The following is an 18,247-nucleotide window of genomic DNA, read 5'->3' as shown; positions in this document are numbered from 1 at the left end:
CCCTTGGTAACCTAGGGCCCCAACATCTGAGGACACTCTTGAGGAGAGGCAGACCATCATGGACTTCAGGACCACCTTAATCAAGAGCAAGGAGGCCATCTTCCCTGAGGAGGTTTCTGACCTTTCTAAGACGCGGTCTAGCGAGCTTAGTGGCAAAGTTATGCACTTCCTCGTAATGGTAAGCTTCCAACTTCCTCATTGTTCTATTCGCAAACTATGTTTTTATACTTAGCTGCTGCCTTCCTTTGTAGGTGAACACCATGACCCACTCCCTTATCAAACAACCCGAGCAGCATTTGGTGAGGGATAAAATTGCCAAAGCGGCAATAGGCGAGTACCAGTCTAGAGTTGAACGGACCGGTCTAAGCATAATTAGGTTGGCAAGCTAGAGCTTCATGTTGAGAAGCCCAAGAAGGAGATGCGGGAGAAGGATGCTCACCTCACTGAATGCGAGGCCTAATTCCTCGTTGAGGTCCAAGCTTCAAAAGTCCGAGCTGTTGAAGAGTTCCAAGTCTCGCCAGGCTACTTGTAGAAGAGGGAGGAGTTCGGCACCTGTGCTTTCCATTAAGGCTTCAAACTCTGTCGTATGCTAATGAGGTCGGTGTACCCTGAGCTCGACCTTACACCCATCAAGTCCTCAGCCTGTACCAACAAGATGATAGATTAGGTCAATCTGGAGTCGAGTTCCAAGGACGAGGAAGACGGGGTTGGTTAGAGAGATGAGGTCAGAACCAATGAGGATATTGCCAAGGTGGATGCTACCGACATAGCTAGTGATGGGGACGAGGAGCCCCAAGGTGTCTGAATCCTTTGCCTCTTTTCTTGGACCCCCCCTGTACATATCTAATGTGTCGAGCCTCCAAACTCGATTTGATAAAACTTTCTACTTCTGTTCTTTTTTTTTTTTTGATGATGATGTAATCTCTCACTTATATTCAATGAAATTTCCTTTTTTGCACACCTCGTGTTTTTTCTTCTTTACACCTGAAACTTCATGAAAATAAACTAACCCGAGGTGCCTAGGTGTCGAAGCGACTAGGCATAGTATGGGATATAACTCGAAATGCCAATGTGCCGAAGCGACTAGGCATATTGAACTGCCAACATCATTGCTAGGTCGGCATAGGGGGCCTTTAGGCTAAGAGCGACTTGATGTCCCCTTTGAGATGTAATTTAGCTAACGTGTTCCATAATGCAGGTTAGCTCGACCAAGTCGCCAAGGCAGGTGATCTCTTTCTATACTTAGTGAAATTTTTTAAGTTGTGGACGCTAAACTCCTGAGCTCAGATGTAGTACCTCCTCAAATTATCCATGTTCCAAGCACGGGGTGCCTACGTACCCTCCAATGTCTTGAGCTCGTATGTTCCTTCACTGATTATCCTTAGTACTTTGCAGGGACCTTCCTAGTTCAGTCCTAGCTTACCTACACCGGGCTCAGGTACCATAACTTTCCAAAGTACTAGGTCGCCAACTTGAAAGTGGCATCCCTTGACTCGAGCATTATAGTACCGAGCTACTCGTTTCTGGTTGGTCGTGGTCCAGATATAGGCTAAGTCTCAGACTTCTTCCACCTAGTCGAGATTGGTTCGCAACTCGTCGTCATTGGCATCCTTGTCGTACGCCTCAAATCGTAAGGTGGGCACCTCGATCTCGGCAGGGATGACATCCTCTGTTCCATATATTAGATTAAAGAGGGTTTCTCCAATTGTCATTTTGATTGTAATTCGGTAGGCCCAAAGAATGATGGGCATCTCATCTACTCACAAACCCTTAGTTCAGGAAAGCCGAGATTTAATTCCGCGGAGGATTGCCATATTCATTACCTCGACCTCACCATTTGCTTGGGGATAAGCTACTGAAGTGAAATTCTTTTGGATCTCCATCTCGACACACCAATTCTAGAACTTTATGTCCTCAAACTGCATCCCGTTGTTCAATATCAACACTTTGGGAAGTATTCCTCTATAAGAAGTCTTGTACATTTCAGGTTGTGATTGACACCAGTGGCTCGGCTTCTACTCACTTTATGAAATAGTCAATCGCCACAACCAAGAATTTTCTCTACCTGGTCGCAAGTCAATCGCCACTTTATGAAATAGTCAGTAGTAGTCTTGCCTTAGCGCTTTTTGGGCAAGCACCCTTCCCCCAACTGTCCTCCACAGAGACCCTCGTGGATCTCGTGTAACACCTGGCTCGCCTCTATAGAACTCATGCAGCACAGGTAGGGGAGCATAAAAGACCTACAGTACAATTGCTCGCCAATGATGACATAACGAGCTGACTGCCGCTCTACCCTCCAAGTTGCATTGTGATCTGTTGGTAGGGTCCCATGACGCAAATATTCAACGAGCGGATCACGATAGGTCTTCAACGAAGACCGTTCTTCTAACGATATCTATTTCGATGAGACGTACACAGAAGAAACTCTGGTAAGAGAAGAATATGGAAAAATTTAGTGCTACCGCCTGGATAGGGTTTCTTCTCTTAAGTAACTCAAAGATGGCTGTAGCACTAAAAATAAAACCAAGAATATGGAAAATTTACCCCAAATGAAAGGCGACAAACCAAAAAGACCATGGAAAAATAAGACACTTATGAATTCACTTGCAAATGTTTAAAATTTTTAACAAATAACCAACAAAACTTGAAAACACCAAATAAAACAACTATGCATAAGATATTTGTTTCTTTTATCTTATTAAGACACTAGAACAAAATTATATTGCTTGGTCTGTCCTCGTCCAATTATTACTCAGAAATAGAGACCAAACTGTATGTTGCACACTGAAAACTCCTGTATTGTTTTCTACATCAAAATGTTCATTCCTCACAATGCTCAGGAGAATGACAAGCTTAGATTAGTTATTCCCCATATCACCCCCCAGGTCCCCATCGAATACAACCTCTGAAAACTTTCCTTGGGTGGCATGGAATTAAGAAGTTTGCTCCCCCACAATTCAGGGCGATAACACATGGATTTTGTGGATCCAGCTGTCAGAAGGCAATTAAGAAACAACCTACACAGAATAAATACACGATTTAAGAGCAAAAACAAAAGATTATTAAGAGAAGAAAACACTACATAAAATAATCACTTCATTGATGTGTTTGTTAGGCCCAAAATGGTCCACATGTGAGACATTGTGACTGGTGGATGTTGGTTAGGAAGTAAATCAGAGAGGTAACATTGCATTTACTCAACGTATGTTTCATTCTAAGAACAAATAATGATGTTCAATACAGAATAATGTTTTCAGCCTGTCAAAGATACAGAAAGACCATTCAATTTGTGAGCTTGAGGCGGTTCAGTTGGATTTTAAACCCTACATTTTTTTTTTGATAAATGATAAAAATTTTATTAGAGCATAATTAAGTATCACATGATTACAATGTACATCCAGCGGAGGCACGAGATGCAGCCCCATCCATATAAATTGATATTACAACTTAGCCCAGAATAGTTCAGACTTATGTACCCCCTGTTTTGCAAAAAAATAGCTATCCCATTAGCTGGCCGCCTTCCCATTGGACTGAAACTGTCATATCTCTGACTAGCTACTTGAATCTTTTCATATATTCTTTGTATTTCCAAAATTACAGTTTCAGGTTCCTTCGACCACCCTATTACCAGTTTAGAGTCCCCTTCAATTAACAGTCTATCATAATTTAACTTTACTCTTTAGCAATCCGTACTCCCTGCAAGACAGCTTGCAACAATGCAAAAACTGAGTCCCCTACTCCAACTGGACCTGAAAACACAGAAACAACATGACCTTCAAAGGAGAACTTCCAGCCCACAACAGGTTTAACCCTTGTAGCATAACTTCTAGCTACAACTTCCAAATTTCTCCGCATATCATCAAAGGAGAATTCAGAAAATAACTTTAGGGACTTGGCCCACATTAAAGCTTTATATAAAATGCAATCCAGAACTGCTTCCTTATTTCTTTTTTTATCATTGAACACTGCCATTCCTTTCCTCCCACACCAACCAAATAAATGCAGCCCTAATACATCTCCACACAATTTTACCCCTTCTCTTGGTCAAAGAACCATCAACCGTGACAGTTGAACAATCAAATTGTTCAAACAGCTAAATCTGCTCATTAGTCAATCAGTAGAGCATATTAAGTACTCGGGTATCCTAAAATCTTCTCATTAGTCAATCAGGAAAATGTCCTCTCATTAATCCTAAAATCTTCGCCCGTGGCCATGCTTTAATCCATTAGGATCCTGCTAACTGTAGCAGCATACCATGACTACGAGATTTGGCAAATGGATGTCAAAACTGCGTTCCTGAATGGAGATCTTACTGAAAATATCTATATGCAGCAACCGCAAGGTTTCATAGCTGCAGGTCAGGAACACATGGTATGTAAATTAAATAGATCCATACATGGACTTAAGCAAGCTTCTAGGAGTTGGAACATCCGGTTTGACTCTACTGTCAAAAAGTTTGACTTTGAGCAGAATCCAGATGAGCCCTGTGTTTACAGGAAGTCCAGTGGGGATAATGTTACGTTTATGGTTCTGTATGTAGACAACATTCTACTCATTGGGAATGATGTAGGAATGTTGACTACGGTGAAAGTAAGGCTTTCACAACAATTCTCCATGAAAGATCTTGGAGAAGCCTCCTATATACTAGGTCTTCGACTCTATAGAGATAGATCAAAACAAATAATAGGATTATCCCAATTTGCTTACATTGACAAAATAGTCAAGAGATACAGCATGGAGAACTCCAAAAAGGGAAATGTTCCTTTCAGGCACGGAATCACTCTCTCCAAGAAGATGTCTCCCAAGACTTGTGAGGAGATTGAGGGCATGAAGGGCGTTCCCTATGCCCCAGCCATAGGGAGCATCATGTATGCCATGTTGTGCACTCGTCCTGACATTGCTTAAGCAGTGAGTGTGGTAAACAGATTCCAGGCCAACCCAGGGCAGGAGCACTGGACCGCTGTGAAAAATATACTTAAGTACCTTCGAAGGACAAAAGAGTTTTGTCTGGTATTCGATGGTAGTTCACTACAGATCCAGGGGTATACTGATGCCGATTTCCAGTCGGATCCAGATGATAGAAAGTCTACATCTGGGTACGTTTTCACGATAGGATCGTCTGTTGTTTGCTGAAAATCAGCAAACAGGGGGTCCTAAGTAGCAAGAATAACAAGTCCACAACCCAAGCCGATCACATTGCCATAAGTGAGGCTGCCTAATGAATAAAGGTGTTCATTCCAGAATTTGGAATTCCGCACATCACCCATTTCACTGTTGTGTGGCAACACTGAATCCATGGGAGATTGATGTTAAAAGGTAGCATCAGCAGAGAATGTGGCAGACCCATTGACTAAGCCACTAACACAGAAAGTGTTTGAGAAACACATGGAAAGTATGGGACTCCGACTTATATCAGATTGGACCCAAGTGCAAGTGGGAGCTGTTAGACAATATATGCCCTTAGCTCTAATCAGATTGATGTACATTATGACATTTATTGTAAATGAATAAAGTACATATTTGATTCATGTTATAGTGGTGTGTTTCTGTGTAATACCCATAAACTGGACACTTTTGATACTCGTGTTAGTTTAGAATGTTCACAACCGTTGGATAAGTTTGGGGAGATTTATCCTGTTAAGGCTGACACTGATGTGCCACCAAGTGTTGGGGTGGCCTGTCTCAGCTGCCAGGGTGAGACCCGAGGTACATGCAATGTAGGTTTACTTGAGACCCTGAAGCGGACCAGAATTCCAGTGTTGCCCTGGACCTTGGTGATTAGTGGGCAAAACTGGAATATTACACCTGACCCCTAGACTCGATTATGATACTGCACTAAGTGTCGGATTGAGCTGTCTTTGATATGCCAATCAGTGAGATCCTTAGAGGGGGTCAAAACCTGGGTATGTTGGGATAGTCCGAGAATTCATCTGAGTGGGTGACCATAGTGACAGGATCAACCCCTTTGTCAGACAAAGGTAATGATCGGGGATGCACTCTCTCTGATGGAAACCAAGACTGTCGGCATCCGATTTCAATCGTTGAAATTTGTTTTGCAAAATATATTTTATATACGGATATAAATATATATATTATGGTTTCAAATTGTTTGCAAAAGGTTTTAATTCCCGGGATACATGTCAACAGAGAGTGCAGCACTGTTCCTTGCAGTCGAGGGAGAGGTCCTCTCTTGTCGAGCAGTGTTTGATCATTATGGGCTGAGAGGTTAAGTGTAAAACCATCGAGGGTAATACCTGATTGGCTAATCTTGCATCTGCCCACAGTCCCTGGGTTTTTATAAGGTGGCTTGGCCCAGGGACCACTTAGTGTAAGTGTTGGGCCCATTAAGAGTCCATGTGATGGGCTTCAGAGGGTTCACTGTCTTTTCAGTGAATTCAGCTAGACCTTGTAACAGAGGCTGGGCCAAACCCATGTGGCTGATGTGTAGATCAATGTTTGGGTCCCACTCCATACAAAGAAGCCCAACTGGGCAGCAGGTTGGAAGTAGTTTGAGCACTTAGACTTATTGGGCCTAAAGCCCATTTCGAACTGGCCTAGTTTGACTAGTTAAATAAAACGGGTGGATATAGGATTAAATAAGCAGATAGGATAGGGTCTTACCCTATCCACTCAGAGAGTCCAGATCTGAATTCAGATCTGGAAACCTCCTAATGAGATTAGGAGAGAACTGATGTAATTTGCAGATAAGATAAGGGCTTATCCTTATCTCTTAAAGAGAACTCCTTATCCAAATACAGATTTGGATTAGGAAACTCCTAATGAGATTAGGAGCTCTTTAAGACTATAAAAGGAGGGGGCAAACCATTCAGATCATCCTCAGCATCCCAAGCTTCTCAGAGATCAGATCTCAGAGCACCCAGAGAGAAGACAACAACAATGTGATTACACCATCTTCTCCCCGCGTTTCCTCCAGTTGCCGCCATACTGCCAGTTCGATCTCCTTCCTTTGTAGGAGCGATCAAGAGGTGTCTTGATATTAGTCTTTGGAGAAAGGCTGATCAAAAGTCGTGCTCACTGCCTCCATCGAATTCTTGTTGAAGAATTCGGTTCGTTGGACGGACCCTGTTGATTCTGCTCCACCATTCACTGTGTCATCTTCAGTGGGAGCAGTATTTGGAATCTTTCTTTGGGCGTGAACACCTTCGTTGGGAGATATTGCATCTTCGCATCAAGTATATCCCTCTCCTACTGTTTTGGTTCAGATCTGGTTCGGTTCTTGGTTCAAGATTGATCCTTGAAAAATGCAGTTTTTCTAAAACAGGGTGTGATTCCCAGATGGGAGTGAGGAAATTTTTGAAATTTCGCCCTACCTTCCTGCAGGGTTCGGCCATCCATATGATGGATCTCTCATCCCTTCACTCTCTATCTTGATTCACTCTTGAAGACAGAACCGTTGCATTGCATACCAATTCTAGTAACCTTTCCATCCATAATGTACAAAGTATGGTCAAGTTACAAGTATTTATTTATAGGATAGCAGGAAAATTGAGTTAGACCTAGACTAAAGCAAACCAACCAGTTACTTCTGAATGAAAACTAGGCAACCACTTTTAATGCTTAACTAAGCATTGTCCCAATTATACGAGGGTTTCATACATCTATTTTGTAGTGGAAAAATAAACTTGGAACAATGTTTTAAAAGTGCAAGGATATTCTACTAGGGTGCAACCTGCACAAACTTGGCTTAGGCTTTGTTAAAATTTTAATGGGCTCGACCTGAAGGTCCATGCCCAAAGCAGTGTAAAATGCTAACTCGGACTAGCCCAATTTGCACCCCCTACGTTCTAGTGCCTAAGGAGCAAGGAACAAGGAGCAACAAAAAGCATTAATTTATATATCAAAACAGTAATACATAAGAAGAAAATCAACCCAAGAAAAATAAATGTAAAAAGAGAGAAATAGCAAAAAACATAAGAAGAAGATGGTGAGACAAGAAGGAAGGAAAGGGGAATTCAATCAGTTCTCTATTCTTTCTCCTATTTACTATTTACTAATTCAATCATAATGAACAGAATTACAAAGATGCCCTTAATGGGGTGGCAAGCTCTTAAACATAACATAAAAAAGAGTTAACAAGCCTATATGGACGAGGCCCATTAACATAAACATAACTAATAAAAGACAAGAAATAAAAGAGCACTAGGGAACATTCAGTCCAGTCTTTCTACACTCCCCCTCAAGTTGAGCACAGATGTCAACTATGCTCTGCTTGCTTACATAATGTAGTAGCTTCCCTTTTGGAACTCGCTTGGTCAAGACATCAGCTAATTGTTCTTCAGAAGTAATAAATGGCAACTAAATTTTCCCTTTCCAATATGAAATGTCTATCCACCCTAATATGCTTTGTTTTGTCATGTTGAACAGGCTTATGAGCAATGTTGATGGCTGCTTGGTTATCACAGAAGATAGAGAAGCTTGGAACTAAACCTATAGAAAAACCAATAGATCAGAATCATAGAATTAATGAATCAAATGGTGAGCTAGTTAAGGATGTAGGAAGATATCTCCAATGCTAGTGACAAACCTCTTGCCCCTAGTACCATTGGTGATCTTCCACTACAATCTACAAGGGGAAGAGAGAGTATCAATTTTACAACTCATTGTAATTCACATCATCTCCCATAAAGTGCTTTATCTATATATCATGCTGTTGCGAAATACAGGGGGAGAAAAGAAGAAGATTTTCTTTATTGATGATTCAAAACATATTGAGCATACACCTTAAATAAGAAAAGATAGGAGAGACAAACCCCTAGAATTTTTCTCAATCAGGGATTGACTAAATCTTTCCCTTAATCCTAGGATCTGACTTTCCTAAATTTATTCAAATCTAATCTTTCCTAAATTTGTTCAAATCTCAAATCATATCTTTCTTAATTTGCCGCAAATCCTGTCGATCTTGCCTTCCAAAGGTAGATCCTTTATTAAAGAGATAGAGACCACCATCCTGTTTAGCACCCCCAACCATCTTCCCCGAGGTTAAATCCTGAAATTCACAACAAGAAGACTAAAAATTAACTTGACAATTATGATCAAGGGTAAGTTTGCTGACTGATAAGAGATTGTATGATAGGTTAGGAACATGCAGAACATCTTTGAGGTTTAGAGAAGGAGAAATAGGTACAGTTCCTTTCCCAGCAACAGTAGCAAAGGAACCATCTGCAATCTTAACCTTTTGATTCCCTACACAGGGTGTATATGAAGAAAAGAATTGCGAAGTGTCGGTCATATGATCAGTGGCACCTGAATCTAGTATCCAGGAGCCATTAGATTTGGTACAAGCAATGGCTGCAGTGAAGAAATTACCTGACTGAGCTAGAGAACAAGATGGGTTAGAGTTTCTTAACGATTGAGATTGAAACATTTTATACAAGTGCTCTATTTGTTCCTTTGTGAAAGGAAGAGACTCTGGGGATGACTGCTGCCCTGGATCCGAGTTGCTTACTTGAAGTGCACAGACATCTCCCCCTGACTTGTTGTCACTGCCTGATTTTTTCTTCCAACCCGCCGGTTTCCCGTGCAGCTTCCAGTAGTTTTCCTGAGTATGCCATGGCTTTCTACAATGATCACACCAAGGCCTCTTCTTTCCTCCTCGTTTATCTACGTCTAAGTCTGCACCTCGGGCCACAAGAGCGGACCCTTCATTCTCTGTTTTTGTTTCACTAACATTCTTTAACATCACTTGCCGCCATCCCCGAACCTCATCAAGTTCTTTGTTCAAACCTACCAATAAGACAAACACCTGACCTCTTTCTATCTTCTTTTTGAACCGAGCACTGTCACTGGGACTTTCCCATTCTTCTTCTTCAAATAAATCCAACTCCTGCCAAACAGACATCATCTCATTATAATAGGTTGTTACTTCACGTTCACCTTGCTGCATCTTCCACATTCGGGTATTCAGTTCGAACAGTTGTGAATGATTGTCCAAATCTGAATAGGTTTCCCTAACAGCTTCCCACACATCGCGAGCCGTCGGCAGAAACATGAATGGTTTTCCAACCACCGGATCCATAGAGTTGATCAACCAGGCGGTAACCATAGAGTTTTTCAGAACGCCACTACCTGTACTTTGGATCATCAGTGGCTAGTGGTTTCACTTCACCATTCAAGTAGCCGAGTTTCCCTTTGTCGTCAATCACCAACCGCACGGACTGAGACCACTCAAGATAATTTTTTCCATTCAATTTGTGAATGGTAATTTGAAGGGAATTCTTAAACAGAGAAATAGCCGCAGGCTGAATACCTCTCTCCGAAGACGTCACACCACTGGTAGCATCCAAAGATGCTGAACCTGAGCCAACCATGGCGGCCTTAAAATTCATGATCGAACCCTATGGCTCTAATACCATGTTGCGAAATACAGAGGGAGAAAAGAAGATTTTCTTTATTGATGATTCAAAACATATTGAGCATACACCTTAAATAAGAAAAGATAGGAGAGACAAACCCCTAGAATTTTTCTCAATCAGGGATTGACTAAATCTTTCCCTTAATCCTAGGATCTGACTTTCCTAAATTTATTCAAATCTAATCTTTCCTAAATTTGTTCAAATCTCAAATCATATCTTTCTTAATTTGCCGCAAATCTTTTCTTTCTTAATTTGCCGACACATGCCTTCCTGTCTTCCCTTGATTCAGTGTTTATGCCTAGGAATGTTAATGAAGCTCTCTCTAAAACTGAGTGAAAGGCAGCCATGTAGGAGGAAATGGAAGCTTTAATTAAAAATCAAACTTAGAGTGCAGGTGAGTTTTTACAAAGAAATATAAGGCTAATGGTAGTACAGAAAGATACAAGGCAAGATTGGTTGCGAAGGAGTACATATAGACTTATGGAGTGGATTACTTGGAGACTTTTGCTCTTGTGACAAAGATGAGTTCGGTTTGGGTTCTCTCTCTAGTTGCAAATTATTCCTGGCCTCTCTTCAAGCTTGATGTTAAGAATGACTTTTACAATGGAGATTTGTAGGACGTAGTGTATATGAGGCTGCCAGTAGGTTTCTAGTGATGTTGATGGAGGAAAGGTGTGCAAGCTAAAGAAATCATTGTATGGTTTAAAGAAATCACCTAAAGCTTGGTTTGATAGGTTCGAGGGAGCTCTAGTTCAGTATCAAAACACTCCCTAGGTTCCATAACCAATTTCTTTAATAATTATCCACAATTTTTAAAAGAAAAATATAGACTTCATGTTAAAGTATGGAAAATCAATATATTCATGAGAAGAAGAAAAGAAAATTCAAAAATATATATATACAGGGGCTGAACCCCTATTTTTGGTTTAGGAAGTCGAAAAGAAAAGGTGTTGATTAAACAAAATTTTAAATTCTTCCTTATTGGTTCAGGTTTTGATGTCTTTGAGAGTTCAGTACATCATTTAGCAATGTCTGTGTTGATTAAACCCTAAAAAATAAGAAAATAATACAAAGAAATTAGTATATAAGCACACAAAATGAATATTTTAGTTTAATACATCTATTTTATAATTATAATCTCAAAAGAGCATTTTTTTATCAATAATCTCAAAAGAGAATGAATATAACAGTATTTTATAACACAATATACAAAATTGCTTGGTGATTAGGCAAGGCGAGCCTCCAAGGGTGCCTTGTCACCAAGGCATCCCCTTGCCACCTAGTCACTCTTGACAGTGTTAATAGTATATGTGTATGATATTGTGGTCACTAGTGATGATCTAGAAGAGATAGATATTCTGAAGAAAACAAGAACTTGTAGGAACTTTAGTATTTTCTGGCCATAGAAGTGGTATAGTCCAAGCATGGGATCTTTTTCCACAGTGGAAGTGTGTGTTATATTTGTTACTAAAGATAAAGAAGCTTGGAACTAAACCTATACATAAACCAGCAGATCAGAATCATAGAACTAATGCATCAAATGGTGGGCTAGTTAAGGATGTAGGAAGATATCTCCAATGCAACTAGTGTGGTGAGGTAATAGATGCATGCTCCTCGAACAACACAGTGGGCAGCCACTGATAGGATTCTTGCTTAACCAAAAAAAGCATCATGGACGAGGTACATAATTTCCAAAATCTTGGGCATATTAAACTAGAGGCCTATACAATTGCTGATTGGGCAAAATGTTTGGATTATGTCTACTTCAGGCTTTCGCACCTTTGTTGGGGATAATATGGTTTCTTGGAAAAGTGAGAAAGAGTCTGTAGTGCCCAGATCACGTGCAGAAGCCAAATACAAGTCCATGGCTCAAGGTGTCTCAATTATTGTGGCTTCAATCCCCACCGGAGGAACTTGGCATTATAGTAGTAGAACAACCGATAATCATATTTCTTTAATAATTATCCATAATTTTCATAAGAAAAGTATAAACTTCATGTTGAAGTATAGAAAATCAACATATTCCAACATATTCATGAGAAAAAAAAAAGAATAAAGAAAAGAAATTTAAAAAATATAGGGGCTGAACCCCTATTTCTGCTATAGGAAAAGAAGAAAAGAAAAAGTGGTAGAAGAAAATTGGTATATAGACACACAAAATTAGTAAAGAAAAAGAAATTAAATGTGTTGATTAAACAACATTTAAGTTCTTCCTTACATATTGGTTCAGGTTTTGAAGTCTTTCAGGGTTCAATACAGCATTTAGCAATATTTGTGTTGATTAAAGTATTAAACCCTAAAAAATAAGAAAATAATAAAAAGAAATTAGTGTATAAACACACAAAATGAATGTTTTAGTTTAAAAATGTCTATGTTAAAACTATAACCTCAAAAACCCGCTATACAAAACTGCTTGGCGATTAGGCGAGGCGAACTTGTTGCTGTTGTTGCTGTTGTTGTTGTTGTTGTTGTTGTTGTTGTTGTTATTCTTATTATTATTATTCTCAGCAACACAGAAAAGAAAAATCAGGATTATCAGCAACACAGAAAAGAAAAATTATTATTAGAAAAATCAGGATACAACAAGAAGTTGTGAAAAGAAAAAACCAGCTTTAGAAAGCTGACCCAATCCAAGATTACATTTGAGCCCAAAAACAGATGTGTTCTTTGTAACCCTTGCTTGGCTAAGCTATCTGCCAAACTATTGGCAGTTCTCCTCACCCATCTCGCTCGGATTGACATGTCCTTTGGTAGCCTTTTTTTTTTTTTATCAATAACACCATCTTCATTAAATTAAAAGAAAAGAGGAATATGGATACAAAAGGGGAGATAAAATAACTTAGCTCCCCAAAAACAGAAAACAAAGGGAATGCAAAGAAGAAAGATTAAAAACTAGCCCAAAAAACAGACTCCCTATTCACTCCTTGCTTGGCCAACCCATCCGCAAATGAGTTGGCACTCCTCTTCACCCAGCTGTACTGAATCTCAATGTCCCTAACCCAGCCAATAAGAACTGTTTTTTTTCATTGTTAAAGTTCCACAAACCACTGTCCTCTATCTTCAACCAACTAGCCACCACCTTCGAATCACCTTCCAGGATCAAACGGCTGATATTTAATTCCTTTGCTCTTCGAATTCCTTCAAGCGCTGTGTTAGTGAAGGGGTATTTCGGTCTTTGTACCTGTTGAGAATGCTGATGTGTACTATTATGTTGGTTCAAGTGCCTCTTACTTAAATAAGGGCACTTATGTCTTTTCCAATTATATTAATAATATAATAACAGGTCTGGACAAAACTAGGGTTAACTTTTTTCCTAATTCGAACCAGACCTTTTCTCTTCTTCTTCCTCTTTCTTCCTTCTTCTTTCCTCTCTTCCTTCTTGCTGTTTACTTTACTTTTCAGCTAACAAACAAAACAGACTTCTAGGGCAGGCCGAACTTCAACATGGTATCAGAGCCACATTAAACAAATCAGACTTGCTAGAATTCTATTTTCTGTGCATTCGAACTAGGGCTTCTCTTGGATTTCTCAGCCGTTGGTTGGAGACTAGGAAAAGGGCTGAAAAGGAGTGATCGCCCTCTTCCCTTCGAGGTTTCTATACCTCCGGTGGTGTCATTGGTGATTGGTTGATGTGGTTTCCAAGCCCTCCCCTAATTAATGTAGGGCTGGTGCGTGTGGTGCAGTGGTGTTTCATTCATTCGTGTGGTTGGCCTTCAGGCGATGAGGTAAGGAGTTTTTTTTTATGCATAATTTCTGTTATGGAACACATGAGAGGTGTGGTACAGATCGTATGATGGGTTTTCAGATTGCAGTATGCGAGGGTTTATGCTGGTTTGTGTGTGATTCGAAGGGAAGTAGTGTTTACTTAATGGTGAAACTTCCGGTAGCTGTAGAGTAGGGTTTGTGGTGTTACAAGTACGGCTTTCAGCCTTTATTATTGCTGAAATCAGTGTGCAGATTTCGGTGAAGTGTCTGTGTGCAATGTGCAGTGTGCAGTGTGCAGTGTGTAGTGCTCAGGATTCAGTGATAAGGGAATTCGGCAATGGCAGATAACAGTGATAATAAACCTACTGTGATGATATCTACTGACTACCTAAATGTCCAAATGACCTCCATTAAATTGAATGGAGAGAATTATGTCCCTTGGGCCAAGTCTGTAGAGGTTTTTCTGAAGGCGAAGAAGGTAAAGCACATAAGAGAGGAGAAACCCCCCACTAATTCTCAGGAGTACGAAGACTGGGAACAGGAAGATGCACAGATCATCACATGGTTGTAGAACAGTATGGAACCCAGAATCAGTGTGAACTTCATGTTTCTTGACACAGCCAAAGAGGTGTGGGATCATGCTAAGAAATTGTATTCTAGTTAGGATAATACTACTAGGGTGTATCAACTATATCAGGAATACTTCAATCTGCAACAGGAAAATCAGAGTCTTGAGGAGTACTATGCCAGTATGAGAAATATTCGTAATGAGTTAAATGTCTATCATCCTCTCACTTCTGATGCCAAGGTCCTTTGTCTGAAATGTTCCTGTAGGAATGCCTTCAATCTGTCAATGCCCATTTTATCAATCCCAGTCACAACAATATCATCTACATACACCACCAGTAGTATTTTGCCTGCCAGAGAGTCATCACTAAAGACAAAGTGATCAACTTGGCACTGTTTCATACCAAACTTCTTGATCACCTCACTAAACCTACCAAACCATGCTCGAGGGGACTGTTTAAGTCCATATATAGCCTTCTTAAGTCTACATACCTTGTGTATCCGTCACGTGTATACACATCGCCCACGTGTATCGGCTGCGACTCCTCCGGCTTCATCACCGTCGACAGATCCAGCTTCAGATCCGACACAAGCCTCCGACTTTGATCTTCCTACTGCCTTACGGAAGGTAAACACACCTGCACCCTTCACCCTATTTCCAATTTTGTTTCCCTTACTCACCTCTCTACCTCCCATCGCCAGTTCATCTCATTGTTATCCTCAGTGGCTGTTCCTAAGGATGTCCAGGAAGCCCTTACCTCTCCAGAGTGGTGTCGTGCTATGGAAGAAGAGCTCTCTGCCCTCCATCATAATCACACTTGGGATCTCACTGCTCTTCCTCCTGGGAAGCAGGCTGTCGGTTGTAAGTGGGTGTATACCGTTAAGTACTTGCTAGATGGTCGTGTTGAGCGCCTGAAGGCGCGGCTGATTGCAAAAGGGTACTCCCAAACCTATGGCATTGATTACACAGAGACATTCTCCCCGGTTGCTAAGATAGGGTCAGTTCGTGTTGTCATCTCCCTTGCAGCTATGTATGATTGGCCTCTATATCAGCTAGATATCAAAAATGCCTTTTTGCATGGTGATTTGCTCGAGGAGGTCTACATGGAGCAACCACCAAGGTTTGTTGCTCAGGGGGAGGATGGTAAGGTATGCAGACTTAAGAAGGCTATATATGGACTTAAACAGTCCCCTCGAGCATGGTTTGGTAGGTTCAGTGAGGTGGTCAAGAAGTTTGGTATGAAACAGTGCCAAGTTGATCATTCTATCTTCAGTCATGACTCTCCAACAGGAAAAATACTACTGGTGGTGTATGTAGATGATATCGTTGTGACTGGGAATGATAAAATGGGCATTGACAGATTGAAGGCATTCCTACAGGAACACTTTCAGACAAAGGACCTTGGCAAATTGAAATACTTTTTGGGCATAGAGGTAGCAAGATCTAAGCATGGCATTAATTTGTGTCAGAGGAAATATGTGCTTGATTTACTGGAAGAAACAAGTTTGTTGGGTACTAAACCGATTGAGACACCTATGGAAACAAATACGAGGTTGAGCAGTGATATAGGTGAAGTATTTGAAGACCCTGGCAGATACCGACAACTTGTAGGCAAACTAAACTACCTAACCATTACTCGGCCAGATATTTCATTTGCGGTTAGTGTGGTGAGTCAGTTCATGCAGAAACCTTTGGTCCCATATTGGAATGTAGTGCTAAGGATTGTGAGGTACTTGAAAGGAGCTCATGGCCGTGGTTTGTTGTACAAAAGTCGCAGAAAACTAGAAGTAGAAGGATACACCAATGCTGATTGGGCAGATTCTATGTCTGATAGACGGTCTACCACAGGCTATTGCACCTTTCTGGGGGGTAACCTGGTAACGTGGAAAAGTAAGAAGCAAACAGTTGTGGCAAGAAGCAGTGCAGAAGCAGATTATAGGGCCATGGCACATACTGCTTGTGAATTAGTGTGGCTAAGGAACCTTCTACAGGAGATAGGATATGACATCAATACTCCAATGAAGCTCTATTGTGACAATCAGGCAGCGGTTCATATCTCTTCCGATCCGGTGTTCCATGAAAGAACCAAGCACATCGAAATTGACTATCATTTTGTGAGAGAGAGGTGTTGAATGGAGTGATAGAGACTGCATATGTTAATACGGGAAACCAGTGGACAAACTTGTTTACAAAAGGTTTGAGTCAGGGGAGAGTGGACTACATATGTAACAAGCTGGGATTATATGATATATACTCACCAGCTTGAAGGGGAGTGTTAGTGAAGGGGTATTTCGGTCATTGTACCTGTTGAGAATGCTGATGTGTACTATTATGTTAGTTCGAGTGCCTCTTACTTAAATAAGGGCACTTATGTCTTTTCCAATTATATAATAATATAAGAATAGGTCTGGCCAAAACTAGGGTTAACTTTTTTCCTAATTCGAACCAGACCTTTTCTCTTCTTCTTCCTCTTTCTTCCTTCTTCTTTCCTCTCTTCCTTCTTGCTGTTTACTTTACTTTACTTTTCAGCTAACAAACAAAACAGACTTCTAGGGCAGGCCGAACTTCTACACGCTGCAAGGATCTCAGCCCTAAGAGAGTCACCTTCTCCAATAGGGCCAAAGAATAAAGCAATAACAATCCCTTCCTCATTCCTAAAGACTCCTCCAATCCCAGAGGGCCCTAGATTCCTTACACTGCTGTCATCAAAATTCAGCTTTATAAAGCCCGAGGGGGGAGGGGACCAAAACGGACAAAGAGTCCTCTTACATCTAGCAATGGAAGCAATCTCTTTCCAGTTTCTTAGCAAGTCATCCACAGGAAAATCTGAAAACAACTGCATAGATTAGCCAGTGGACAGCCCTTAAAAGGATTCGATCTAACAATTCTTCCAATGTTCTTTCCTTGTCGGAAAAAATGCGTGAGTTTCTTTCTTCCCACAATGACCAGCATACCGCTGCCCTAATACACCTCCACATAGTCTTCCCTCGCTTCCTAGGCCAACTGAAAAAAGGAGAAAACAAACGTTGGATAGTCTCCAGAGGATACCAAGAACACCCAAAACAGGAGAAAACCCACTCCCAAACAGTTTTAGCTGCCTTACAAGAGACCATGAGGTGGTACCCAGATTCCCCATCAGCTTTACAAAGAGCACATCTCTTAGGAAGTAGACAATAGTTGGGTCTCTTTCTCTGAAGTAAGTCTAAAGTGTTGATTCTTTCCAGGAAAATTTCCCAACAAACAAAAAAACAACCCGAGGAGGAATAGGCCTGCTCCAAATTTCCTTAACTGGAAAGGACAACCCAAAGGGGATAGGAGGTTGAGTTAAGGTTTCAAAGAAAGAAGCACAAGAAAAGGTACCAGAGCTAGAAAGGGTCCAAAATCTGGCATCTTCCTTAGCAGGGTTTAGGAAGACAATCTCAAGGGAGGCTAGCAAAGTTACCAAGCTATCCATGTTTGTATCCCTAATTGCCCTACGCAGGCCAAGGTTCCATCTAAAGCCAGAAGTGGAGGCTGAAGGGACCAAGAAAGAAGATATGGGTTCATTTTTCAAGTCTGATAGAGCATACAAGGAAGGAAACTGGTCCTTCAGAGGAGAATC

At 40.8% G+C, this 18,247-nt stretch overlaps 1 protein-coding gene across 6 annotated transcripts in view; it reads right to left on the bottom strand.

The window, feature by feature from the left end:
• LOC104610113 (protein transport protein SEC24 A-like) overlaps positions 1 to 18,247 on the bottom strand; it is a 64,132-nt gene that overhangs the window by 2,909 nt on the left and 42,976 nt on the right. For 3 of the 6 annotated variants that reach the window (XM_010276588.3, XM_010276587.3, XM_088902550.1), the window contains one exon: positions 2,577 to 3,017. The exons of 1 other annotated variant lie outside the window; for it this stretch is intronic. The gene's annotated coding sequence lies outside the window, so the exon portion shown is untranslated. Of the gene's footprint in view, positions 1 to 2,576; positions 3,018 to 7,975; positions 8,449 to 18,247 lie in introns of those variants that run through there. 2 more of the 6 variants (XM_088902551.1, XM_010276589.3) reach the window with 1 other exon arrangement.

This window comes from Nelumbo nucifera, chromosome 4 (assembly GCF_055504915.1).
Source record: "Nelumbo nucifera cultivar China Antique chromosome 4, China Antique-T2T, whole genome shotgun sequence".
Taxonomy (NCBI): Eukaryota; Viridiplantae; Streptophyta; class Magnoliopsida; order Proteales; family Nelumbonaceae; genus Nelumbo; species Nelumbo nucifera.
This window is presented reverse-complemented; position numbering and strand designations above follow the sequence as displayed.